This window comes from Gopherus evgoodei, chromosome 15 (genome assembly GCF_007399415.2).
Source record: "Gopherus evgoodei ecotype Sinaloan lineage chromosome 15, rGopEvg1_v1.p, whole genome shotgun sequence".
In the NCBI taxonomy this organism is placed as follows: Eukaryota; Metazoa; Chordata; order Testudines; family Testudinidae; genus Gopherus; species Gopherus evgoodei.
The window spans coordinates 23,367,131-23,378,679 of NC_044336.1; the positions used below are offsets into that span (position 1 = coordinate 23,367,131).

The 11,549-nt window shown below is 47.6% G+C and overlaps 1 protein-coding gene across 10 annotated transcripts in view; it reads left to right on the top strand.

Moving 5' to 3' along the window:
* Positions 1-9,828: 9,828 nt before the first annotated feature.
* ARSG (arylsulfatase G) overlaps positions 9,829-11,549 on the top strand; it is an 80,963-nt gene continuing 79,242 nt past the window's right edge. Inside the window, exon 1 of one of the 10 annotated variants that reach the window (XM_030534159.1) lies at positions 9,829-10,106. The gene's annotated coding sequence lies outside the window, so the exon portion shown is untranslated. The remainder of the gene's footprint in view (positions 10,107-11,549) is intronic. The other 9 variants (XR_003996590.1, XM_030534154.1, XR_003996589.1 and 6 more) reach the window with 9 other exon arrangements.

The window sequence follows — 11,549 nt, forward strand, 5'->3', positions numbered from 1 at the left end:
TGCTTCTTGGGCCTTCCTTTAGGTTGTCGTCTGCTTCTGGCAACCCTTACGAGAGCGTAGATTGTAAGGTATTGCAGGCTGTTCCTCTACGTCTTCTTCTGGAGTCAAAACTGATTCTGTGCAGTCCTGAGGTGTTGAATGATTTGCCGGGGAGGGTGTCTTCTTACACTGTGAAGCATGTATCCATGCTGCAATGCCAGATAGCTTAACAGCTGTCTGGGTAGTAAGCAGTACCTGATGAGGACCCTTCCACCGAGGTTCCAAGGCGTGTTTTCGATGGTGATGCTGTACGTAGACCCAGTCACCTGGCTCAAGGTTGTGGCAGGCGTCAGAGGTGGGTTCCGTCGGCCAGGCGGCTCGAACCTGTGAATGGAAGTGACTTACAGCTTGCATTAATCCCTTGCAATATTGAAGGAGCATACTGTGAGTCAAGTTCAAGTCTGGGACTGGAGTAATGGTAGCCACAGTTCGCATAGGGCATCCCATAACGATTTCAAAAGGACTCAGTTTATGCCTTTGGGATGGAGTGGATTGCATTTCCATAAGGGCTAGTGGTAAAGCTGCTGGCCAGCTTAATCCTGTGGAGTCACAAATCTTAGCAATTTTATTCTTAAGTACACTATTTTGCCTTTCCACAGCCCCTGCATTTTGTGCGTGGTAGGGACAGTGCAGCAGGTGTGTGACATGTAATATACGATCCAGGTGTTGGACAATTTGTCTGGTAAAGTGTGTACCCCGGTCACTGGACAGAGTGGCAGGAATTCCCTTGGCAGGCATAATATGGTTTAACAAACATTTAGCAACAGACAGTGAGTCAGCCTTGCGACAAGGAAAGGCTTCAATCCAACCAGAAAATAAACATACCATAACCAAAATAAATTCAAATCGTCGACACCTAGGCATTTGTACAAAATCAAGTTGCCAATGCAAGAAGGGTGCTTGGGGCAAGCCCCGGAATCCCTGAGCCACTTTTACAGGTTTACCAATATTGTGGCTTTGGCAAGTGGTGCAGGCCGCACCGTTGCTGGCCGCAAAAGAGCTGAAATGTGGAGCCCACCATCCCGTCTTAGTTAGAGCAGAGACCATTCCCTCCTTTCTGACGTGCGAAACACCGTGTAGCAGGGCGGCCAGCGATGGGTAGAATGAAAAGGGGGCTACAAAGGCACCAGTGGGCGAACGCCAAAGGGAATCAGGATGTAGAGAGCAACCCTGGGCAACCCAGGAGTTTTTTTTCGGTTTCTGGGGCAGAGTCCTGGAGCAGGGTGAGGTCAGTGAGGGACAGTGGTGGTATAGAAACAGAGGGGGAACCTAGAAATGCATCTGGGGAAGGTTCTATGGCAGCAGCATGTTTAGCAGAGGCATCAGCAAATGCGTTACCCTTAGCAACATCAGTGTCTGCCATCGAGTGGCCAGGGCACTTAACAATAGCCAGGGCAGAGGGAAGTAAAACTGCATACAGGAGAGCAGCGATATAGGGGCCGTTCTTAATTGGGGTACCGGCAGATGTAAGGAAACCCTGAGCTTGCCAGAGGGTACCAAAGTCATGTGCAACCCCAAAAGCATAGCGGGAGTCAGTGTAAATGGTGGCGGAGCGTCCCTCCGCCAAAAAGCAGGCACAGGTGAGGGCAACTAATTCAGCAACTTGTGCTGAGGTTACAGAAGGTAAAGGCACAGCTTCTAGGGTTTCAGAGAGTGACACTACAGCGTATCCTGCAAGGAGACGACCTTGGTTGTCACGAAAACAGGAACCATCAGTAAACAAAACAAGGTCAGAGTTAGGGAGAGGGACATCAGAAAGGTTAGAGCGCGGCATGGTGATAGCAGAGACAGTTGCAAGGCAGTCGTGAGGATCACCATCATTAGACAAAGGAAGGGGAGTGGCAGGATTTAACTGAGAACAGCGCTTTATAGTGATATATGAGGCTGACAGCAGTAGAAGTTCATACCTGGTAAGGCGAGCGGGGAGAGGGGCTTGTATTCCGTTGTAACAGCAGAGTTTCTACAGAGTGAGGGACCATGAGAGTAAGGGGGGAGTGAAGGACAAGGGATTCAGACATTTTGACTAGGCGTGCTGCGGCAGCCACAGCACGCAGGCAGGGGGGCAGGCCTTGGGCCACAGGGTCCAAAGTGGCAGAGAAATAAGCTCCTGGGCGGTTCTTGCCTCCGTGCACCTGAGTGAGAACTCCAAGTGCACATCCAGATTGTTCATGGCAGAAAAGGGTAAAAGGCTTAGAATAGTCTGGCAGCCCTAAAGTGGGGGGCAGAAGCCAAACCTTGTTTGAGGGAAACAAAGGCAGAGTCTGCTTCAGGTGGCCATGGCATGGGATTAGGCACAGAGAGTCGAGTGAGTTCCTGTAGAGGTTTTGCAAGGGAGGCATATTGGGGAATCCATTGCCTGCAAAATCCAGCCATGCCCAAGAATTTTTGGACCTGGCGTGGAGTGCAGGGTCGGGGAAAGCTAAGGATAGCCTGGACGCGGGTGGGAGAAAGTGTACAGGAATCCTGGGAGAGGAGAAAACCAAGGTATGTGACAGAGGTTTGACAGAGCTGTAGTTTAGAGCAAGAAGCCTTCTGACCTTTGTTTGCTAGGGCAGTAAGGAGCACTAAAGAATCAGTTTCCGAGGCAGATAACGAGGGGGAACAGAGGAGCAAATCATCTACATATTGGACTAGAGTGGACCTGGATGGGAAAACAAGGTCAGCTAGGTCTCGGGCTAATGCCTGGGAGAAATAAGATGGACTTTCCGTATACCCCTGAGGGAGCGTGGTCCATGTATATTGCTGTCCCCTGTAGGAAAAGGCAAAGAGGTACTGGGAGTCAGGATGAACCGGAACAGAAAAGAAAGTAGAACACAAATCAATAACAGTAAAATGAGTTGCAGCTGGTGGGATAGAAGCCAGGATCGTTGCTGGGTTTGGGACAACAGGAAAAGCGGGTATGACAATACGATTAATGGCTCGAAGGTCATGAACAAAACGCCATGATTTGCTATCAGCTTTTCGAACGGGGAGGATAGGAGTGTTACAGGGACTGGAACAGGGAACAATAATGCCTTGCTCCTGCAGGGCAGTTATGACCAGAGCAATGCCAGCCTCTGCCTCAGGGTTTAAAGGGTACTGGGATAGGCGAGGCAGGGGTTTGGAAGAGTCAACAGTAATGCAGACAGGATCGGTATTTAAGCGGCCCACCTCAGAGGGATGGGTTGGCCACAGAGAGGATGGGACCTGCAAAATTAGGTGCTCAAGGGACGGGACCAGTGGGCAACAATGGACTGGAGTAGAAAGGGACGTTTCAGACAGCAGGGAGGCTACAGAATCACTCAGGGAAGACTGGGGAATTTGTAAATAGACCCCATCCGGGGAACAGTATATGGTGCAGCCAAGCTTACATAACAGATCCCGACCCAAAAGGTTTACCGGAGTGAAATCAGAGAGAAGGAAGGCATGATCCGCAGAAAGGGGACCAACCTGGACCAGTAGAGGTTTTGAAAGGGGATAAGGAGTTGGGACTCCTGTAATGCCCACAGCAGACACGGTTTTTCCGGAGCAGGGAACCTCAGGCAGGTCGGTAGTATGAACTGCAGAGAGCGAAGCTCCCATATCAACAAGGAAAGGGAGAGAAAGATCACTGATAGTTAACACACACTCACCCGTGGAAATGAGAGGTAGTAAAGGGGCTAAAATTTCCTGAGGTTCCCCCGTGTCCCATCGTTGTGGGGCAAAGTAAGGCTGGGGGCTGACTGGCTGTGCTGGCAGGGGGTTTAACTGGTTGTTCACAGAATTACCAGGCCGGCTTGGACACTCATTCTTCCAATGTCCCGGCTGTTTACAGTAATTACAAACATCCCCATAACCCGAAAATCCAGTTCCCTGTCCCCTCCCACGACCACGTCCCCATCCCTGGAATTTTCCCTGTCCCCCGTACTGTTTGCCCTGCCCTGAATAATGCTGTATTTGCAAGGCCATTAACTGCTGAGCTGATTGTTCTTCCTTTCCTTTTAAAGTACGTTGGCAGTGCTCTGCCACTGTTAGCAATTTGTCCATGGTTTCGGTCTCCCATCCAACACTTATTCGTTTTAGTAAATTGCCAATAGCAGGCAGGAGGCCATTAATGAATGCACTAGCCAGGGCGCCCTGTCCATTTGTATCTGGTTGCTGTATACCAGAATGTTGCAGAAAAATGTCAGTTAGCCGGGTGCGATAGTCGCCCGGGTTTTCTCCCTGTCGTTGCTTACAGCCATTTATGGCCGTCCAGTTGGTTTTAGGAGTCCATACCCGAGGGATGGCTTCAAATAGATTTTTAGCTCGTTCCTTACACTTTTTTTGGTATTCAGCATTAGGACCGTGTCTGGCAAAGTAGAGTGGCGGTCAGCAGCGAGCCAATCTGCTGCTGTGAGCCATTTTTCATGCTCACTAGGGGCTGTTACAAGTAGCTTGCACAGCTGCAGGAGGTCTGCCTCAGAGGGTTCATAGGTATCACACACTAACAAAAATTCCTCTGCATATTTGGTAGGATTTTCTCGGGGCTTTGGAAAGCCTTTTACAATTGAAAGCAGCTCAGTGCGAGTCCAGGGTTTATAGCTCCAAGCGGGACCTCCGTCCTGGCCCCCAGTATGCAGGATTCGGAGGGGAGCCTGGATATTTTTAAGTCCCAAGCATGAGCTTTTACGAGGCAGAGTGAGTCCAGAGGAATGGGCCTCGGCAGTACCGGATGATCCGGATGGGTCTGAACTGGAGATCTCTGGGAATTGTTCCTGAGCTGGGAGATCTGGTGACAGTTGTTCCTGAGCTGGGGGCGTAGGTGGCCATCTATTGATTCGACGCAAGGCTGCCAGGCCAATTAATGCGTCTTCTTCATCCTTGTCCTCGGAATCTAGCAAGGGGTTTTCTTCGTCTTTTCCCACCCGGAGACAGGAATATGAAGGGGGGTCTGCTTGGAGAAAAGGGTAAAGGGGAGCGCTCGGTCTAGTGGTGGGAGAGGAGGTTTCCAATAAAGCTTTTAACTTATGATTTGAATCTTTGAGAGAGGCGAGTTTCTATTCTGTCCATCTACGATTTGCCTCTTCCCACCATTGCATGAAACAATCGACCTCTCCTTTTGTCAATTTACTTTTAGATTGGCCGAGTTTTTCTTTTAAGACATCTACTCGATCCTTGTCCCAAGATCCTAACAGTGGCCACTGAGTTTTGGGATCTCCCTGAGTTAGCCTAGACCATTTTTCCAGAAACTTACAGGAGTCCAGACCCTTCCTAAAATACATTAAATGAGCCGGAGTTCCTTTAGGGAACTGCCCCGGCTTAGACGTCTGGTTACCCATACAGGAAGACTTCACACACCAATCACACAAGAAGGAAATTAGGGTTCGTCAGAGTGATGCCCAGTGCAACACACAAAAGGAGTCCACAGGCTACTGCCTCATTCGCCTTTGCTTTCACACTAAGGGTTTTACCCAAGGTGCAGTGCGGCTGCGATTGTGCAGATTTCACTCACTCAGACCGCGGGGACAGGAACCCCTTGGTCGACCGATCCCCGGATGGAGACAGCACCCAGACTCAAACACTCCACAGGGAGGACGGATAGACACAGAGAGAGGACAGTCCTCAGTCCAGACAAAACACAGAAATAATTAGCTGACCAGATTCCTGATGTCAGATCCTGGGATCCCTACCAGAAAAGAGTGGGAACCAACAGGTTCGATGACGTAGACTTCACTGTGGTCGTGCGCCTTTCCATTCTAGTGGAGGACCGCTTGGGCCAAGTGCCGGCTGCCACGGTCGTCCTACATAAACGGTCAGGAATCACACAGCCCCAGTGAAGACGGTTGCCATCTCGGTGGAACCTCCAAATTGTCAAAGTTAGAATCAGGACTCACAATTTGTCAGACCACTCTGTTTATTAGTGCAGCGCTCCGCCAATAACATTCAGAATATGTGAGTGGCCATGCAAGGCCCAAACAGTCTTATTTATACAGATAAAAGAGCGGGAATTAGACAAAGGGACAAAGAAAGCAAAACAGTAAAATTCACCGGGGGCACAACATGCATATCCTATTTCCTTACTAACTGTTATCGATCTGAGGCTAATACTTCACCAATTGCCCTTAAACGGTGTAATTGTTCTATGTTAATGTCTGTATTCCTGACACCTGGATTGCAACATTCCAACAATTTTGCTTAAAGGTACAGACAACATTTCTTTAATCCTTTCTATTCTTACAATATAATTCATTCTACTTTCACACTGTAATATACAAAAGAACATTTAACATCTTGCAAAAAGGGCCTAATGTGTAGTTTATAAAATATATATTCTAAATGTTTGCGGAGGATTTTGGTGTTTATTTTATTTAGTTTTTTTTTCTAGCATTGGAAAATTAGGAGCATTGGACAATGAGGAGTCACTGAAGCTGCAAATGTGGTGTGGTTGTGCCAGTTGTCCAGGCACTGTCACTAAATCAGGGAGAGGATTCCATCCCCTGTACCTGCATATAGCCCTATGCAAAGGCCTGTAGTTGTCTCCATGTGGGTGCAGGGGTCTGTTTGTGGAGAGTCATTTGCAGGATCAGGACCAAAGTGAGTTTTTACTTGGTCTTTCTCCTAGAGAATCAGGAAATGGTGCCTGGGTACTTTAAAATTAGGAACGGAATGAAAAGAACCTGGTTAAAAGAGCAGGGATGGCTCTAGGCATTTTGCCACCCCAAGCATGGCAGGGTCCTCCGAAGCTGCGGGACCAGTGGACCCTCCGCAGGCAAGCCGCTGAAAGCAGCCTGCCTGCCGCCCTCGCAGCGACCGGCAGAGTGCCCCCATTTGCTTGCCGTCCCAAGCACGCACTTGGCGTGCTGGGGCCTGGAGCCACCCCTGTAAAAGAGACAAAGCAGTACAGATTTAATTGATGTATTGCGTGTGATGGGTTTAATTTCCCGTGGCAGGGTATTGTTTTAATTACAGTTACCAAGACCCAATTATGCTTTCAATTTTCTTTATATAATCCTGTTAAGACACTTCCTTAGTCTGTTGCTGCTAAATTGCTTTCTTCCCATCATCACCCCAAAGCGAGGCTGCTTGGCCAGATTTCACACTGTGTACAATTTTCTGGATTATTTTTGCACTCTATTTCACAAAGGTACATTTGTGCTCCCTTCCCAATCCCTATGCGTTGTGAGTAATTAGCTTTCTAATTAAATTTATAAATAGAGCAATGTTATTCCAATGGAAAAATATATTCCAAAGGAACATTTTATTATTTTAAATTTAAATCAGTTTGCAGTTTGTTCTAATATTTATTACTATTATTATTTCCATCGTGCTGTGCTTGTGGAAATGACACATGACAGTCTAATAAAAGGACACAATCTGTACCCCATAGAGCTTCCATTCTGAGGCTGTGGTCCTGTAATCTGATCAATGTGGGCATATTATACTGAATGGAGGGTGTGCTCTGCTCAGGAAGAGGAGTACATCTGTGCAGATCAGATTGCAGGATTGGGGCCTAATCCTGCAAGCACTTCAGCACGTGAGTAATTTGGTTTACATGAGTACTCCCATTGTCCTCAATCTGATTTCTTGGGTGAAGTTTACTCACGTGCTTAAGTGTTTGCAGAACAAGGTCCAGGTCTCTCCAGGCCACTTGGCACCTCAATTGTTAATGGCAGGTAAGCCTTTATTTGTGTTATCAGTGGATTTTCGTTTCCACCAGTTTTGAAATAATCAGTCCACACAGGATGTCCATTACATCTCTGCTTTCGTTATATTTTTAAAATTTGGCATATATTTGATGATAATCACTAGGGATAAAACTATGGAAAAGGCCAAAAGACTTCAATGGGGCCAAGATTTCACCCTAAATCTTAAATGGATAAATATTTCTTTTTAAAATGACAATTTTTTTTAAAAATGTTAATTTGTTTGTATTTAAATACTCTGAAATAATTCACAGGCACTAGAATTTCTCCCTCTACATAAAAAGAAAGTGTATTTCCAAACTCCATTTTCAATGAGTTTTAGTTTGAAATATTTAAAGGAGGTGTGACAGAGTGACCCCGCTCAGTTCAGTCTCGAAGGGGGGAGAGATGTGATGGAGTAAGGACTGTCTGTGTGGGGAGTGGGAGAGCAGGGGAGGACTTTAGGGGATGGAGGATGCCAGGGCCTGTAACCTGAGCTAGGTAAGGGAGGGGAAAGGTCAACACCTTTGCCCGGGAAGGGGAAAAAGGAAGGGAGTGGCAGGAGGGAAGCAGTTTGAGTTTGGGCTTGGGGCTGTGTGGGCGGAATTCAGGGGATCCTAGCTAGGATCCAAGCACCCTGAAAGCCCAGAAGGACTCGGTGGAGGGGTCCTGACTGTGCCTGCAAACTCTGCTGTAACCTGTGTTCCTGTTGTCCAATAAACCTTCTGTTTTACTGGCTGGCTGAGAGTCACTGTGGGTCCCAGGAAGAGGGGTGCAGGGCCGGACTCCCCACACTCTGTGACAACTGGTGGAGGTACCTTATTCCGCTAACACAGGGAGTGCCACAGAATGCAGAAAACATAGCTGAGAAATGGTGAGCAAAAGCAGAAAAATTACTTGTGCCCCAGTTGACTCCATCTATGCAGGCGCAATTTATTTAACTCCATTTTATTTTTGGAAGTAAGGAGAAAAAGTGTGTGTGAGAAAATGACTGAGTGAAGGGAAATCTTGCGAGGATTAAGTGGTTTATGCATAGGGAAGGTAACCATGGATGGCAAATTCACTAGAACCTCTATTCCCATGTGTAACATGAATATTCTCCTCAGCTAGGATTTTCAGGCTGAGAGGGTTTGAACATTGGGGAAGAAGTTTGATTTTAAATGTCTCACTGAAAGAAAGCACAATGCTTCCTCACAAAAGGTTGTATGCGGTGCAGTTGTAAGCCCTATTGATCCCAGGATATTAGAGAGACAAGGTGGGTGAGCTAATATCACAGAAGCTGGTCCAGTAAAAGATACTACCTCACCCACCTTGCCCTTCACGAAAAGAACATGCTTTAAAATAACAACACTAATCACTCTGCTTTCAAATGACTCTCCAGATGAGTGAGACTTTGTAGGTTTGCTGGATGTGCAGGGCTAAAGATTTCTCCTACACCCAGTGTCGTCAGATGCTCCTGGTGTGGTGCTCTGTTCTAGCCAATGTTGATATCAGTCGACCGTGTACGTGTGTTCCCTCTGCGTGTTGCCCCAGCTCTGTGCAGATAGCTGACGCAGCAGACCCCGAGAGAACCCCCAATGATCACAGACTCTAGTAAGGTATGAAGGCGCCCGGGCCAGGTTTATTGTCGAAGAGGAACGCAGTCTCTAGCTCCCTGGCATAGAAGTCCAAGGTGCTGCTAAAGTGCTGCTAGCTAGTACTTATGTGCTCCCTGTCAATGGACCAGCTCAATCAGTGGCAGGACTTTCCATTGCCCTCTAGGCCGGACAAAGACATCCATTCAGGGGTGCATTCTTATACAGAGGTACAAACAAGTTACACATCGCTCCTGATGTATTGAGGTGCAACCCCTCTACGTAGTAAGGTGCTGCCTCTCACCTTGTACAGGTTGGTTCGAACAAAACAACTCTATTCATCATAGTACTCTTTTGGCCCTGTCATTGGGATATGTCTGCCAGTTCCTTGTTATCTGTGTAGAGTGTACAAGTATGCAAATGTTATGATATCTGGTGTCCAGTACTTTTTAGGTATGTCTCTTTTTGCAGCATCAGCCCTTTCCTTGCCAGCTTCTGTGAGCAGGGCCTCTGATAAGGGTGTATGTTTCAGGGCCTCATCTAACTACACCCAGTAGCAGAAAAGCGGTTTCTGGTTCTGTCTGTGTGGGTCATTGGAAGCAGGAAAAAATATTGCTCCCTTTTGTTGTGTCTGCCCTTAGCCACCTGAGTGCTGCTGGCAAACAGCTGCACGTGCAGACCAGTTGCTCTGGAGTGGGCTGGAAAGCAGTCATAAGCTTCTGACTTCTGCTCCACCCACGGGTATAGCAGTCAGACTGCGGTGGGAGGGGCAGGGCCTCTCTCTCACCCGCTCTCACACGTGTCACGGACTGTGCAGCGGGGAAGATTAAACATGGCAGGCAAGCAGCAGGAGGCTGCTCTCTGTACACCAGTGAGTGCACCAATCTTTATTTTGGGTGTGTGGGGTGTTTGATTATACACTGTCTTTTCTTGGTGGTGGTGTGCCAGCCTCTTTAAACCTGTTTGCATTAGAGAAATTATTGGCATGAACTGTGAACCTTGTTTTGTATCGGGGAGGGCATAATGTGGCCTAGGAGCTATATGCCGCCTGTGTATCTTTGTACAGCAATGTGTTTACAGCCAGATCTCTGAAGGTGCAGAGGAGGGCAGAGCGGAAGGTGTGATTTATAGATGATAAACTCACAGTGTGTGTGTGTGTGTGTGTAGGGGTGAAGGTAAGGGGAGGATGGGGGAGATTCTTAAGCATATCTCATGGTTGATGGATATTTATTTGTGATGTATGTATAACTGAGGTGGAATCCAAATCCTGCCTTGTAAGACATGGCTGCGCTAGTGTGGGGAGGGAGTGCAGAGAGTGGCTTCTCTCCCATTCCCACACACCTGTTGAGCAGCAGGGCAGGAAACCCACTCAGAGCTCAGGAGGTGGGCCCTGCTACTGCACCATCCTGGACACTGCTATCCTACAGAGGCGTAATCTGCTGGTTTAGTGAGTGTTGCCAGGTGCCCAGCTCCTTGTGCCTGTCCTGCAGTGTGCAGCGAGAGCTTCATATTGCTTCTTCTCAGAGCAGTAAGGTGTGCCCCACTGTACATTCACCCTGGCACTTCATGAGCCAGCCTGCCCTGCACTGCTAAGATGACAGAGGAGGCCCCTTATGTGAGGCTAGCACTGGCACACCCCTGAGCATGGCTCAAGATAGAGAGGGGCAGGATTTGGCTTTAGGCCTTGTCCACACGGGATTTATTCTGGAGTGAGGTAGGGTGTGAATTCAAAGTACAGTCTGGAATAGATATCCACACTGGAATAAGAACTGCAGTCCATTTCCTGTTGTAGACGAACCCTTAGTTGTGACCCTTATATGTCTGGCTAGTTGCCAGTGCAGCGCATGTTGTCTTAAAGGATATATAGGAAAAAAATCCAGCAACAGAAACTACTGGGGAAGAATTTCTGTGGTTTGGACCAAATGCTGCAGTCTTTATCCAGGCAAAATCTTAATTGACTCTAGTGGTTTGACTTCTCCTGAGTGAGGATGTCAGGGTCAGATATTGTGATGGTTTGCAGGATTTACCTTATTACTACTTTGCATCTTATCAGTATGTTCATTCATCTCTCTGGGTGTACATTATTGACTAAGGTTGAACACCCTGTTCGACTGTCCTCCTTTTTGTGTAAATGAGGCCTGAAACAACTATTCCTCTCTGGTTTCTTAGTTCCAGTCTTGTCTACTCTGGTCAGTTGGATGACAGGTTCGTTATGACATCAGATACCAAGAAAGCGACATCTAATGGGGAATTGTTAATTTATTATTTTCTTGGGGTTCAGACATGACATTACGAATATTTTGATGGGGGAAAA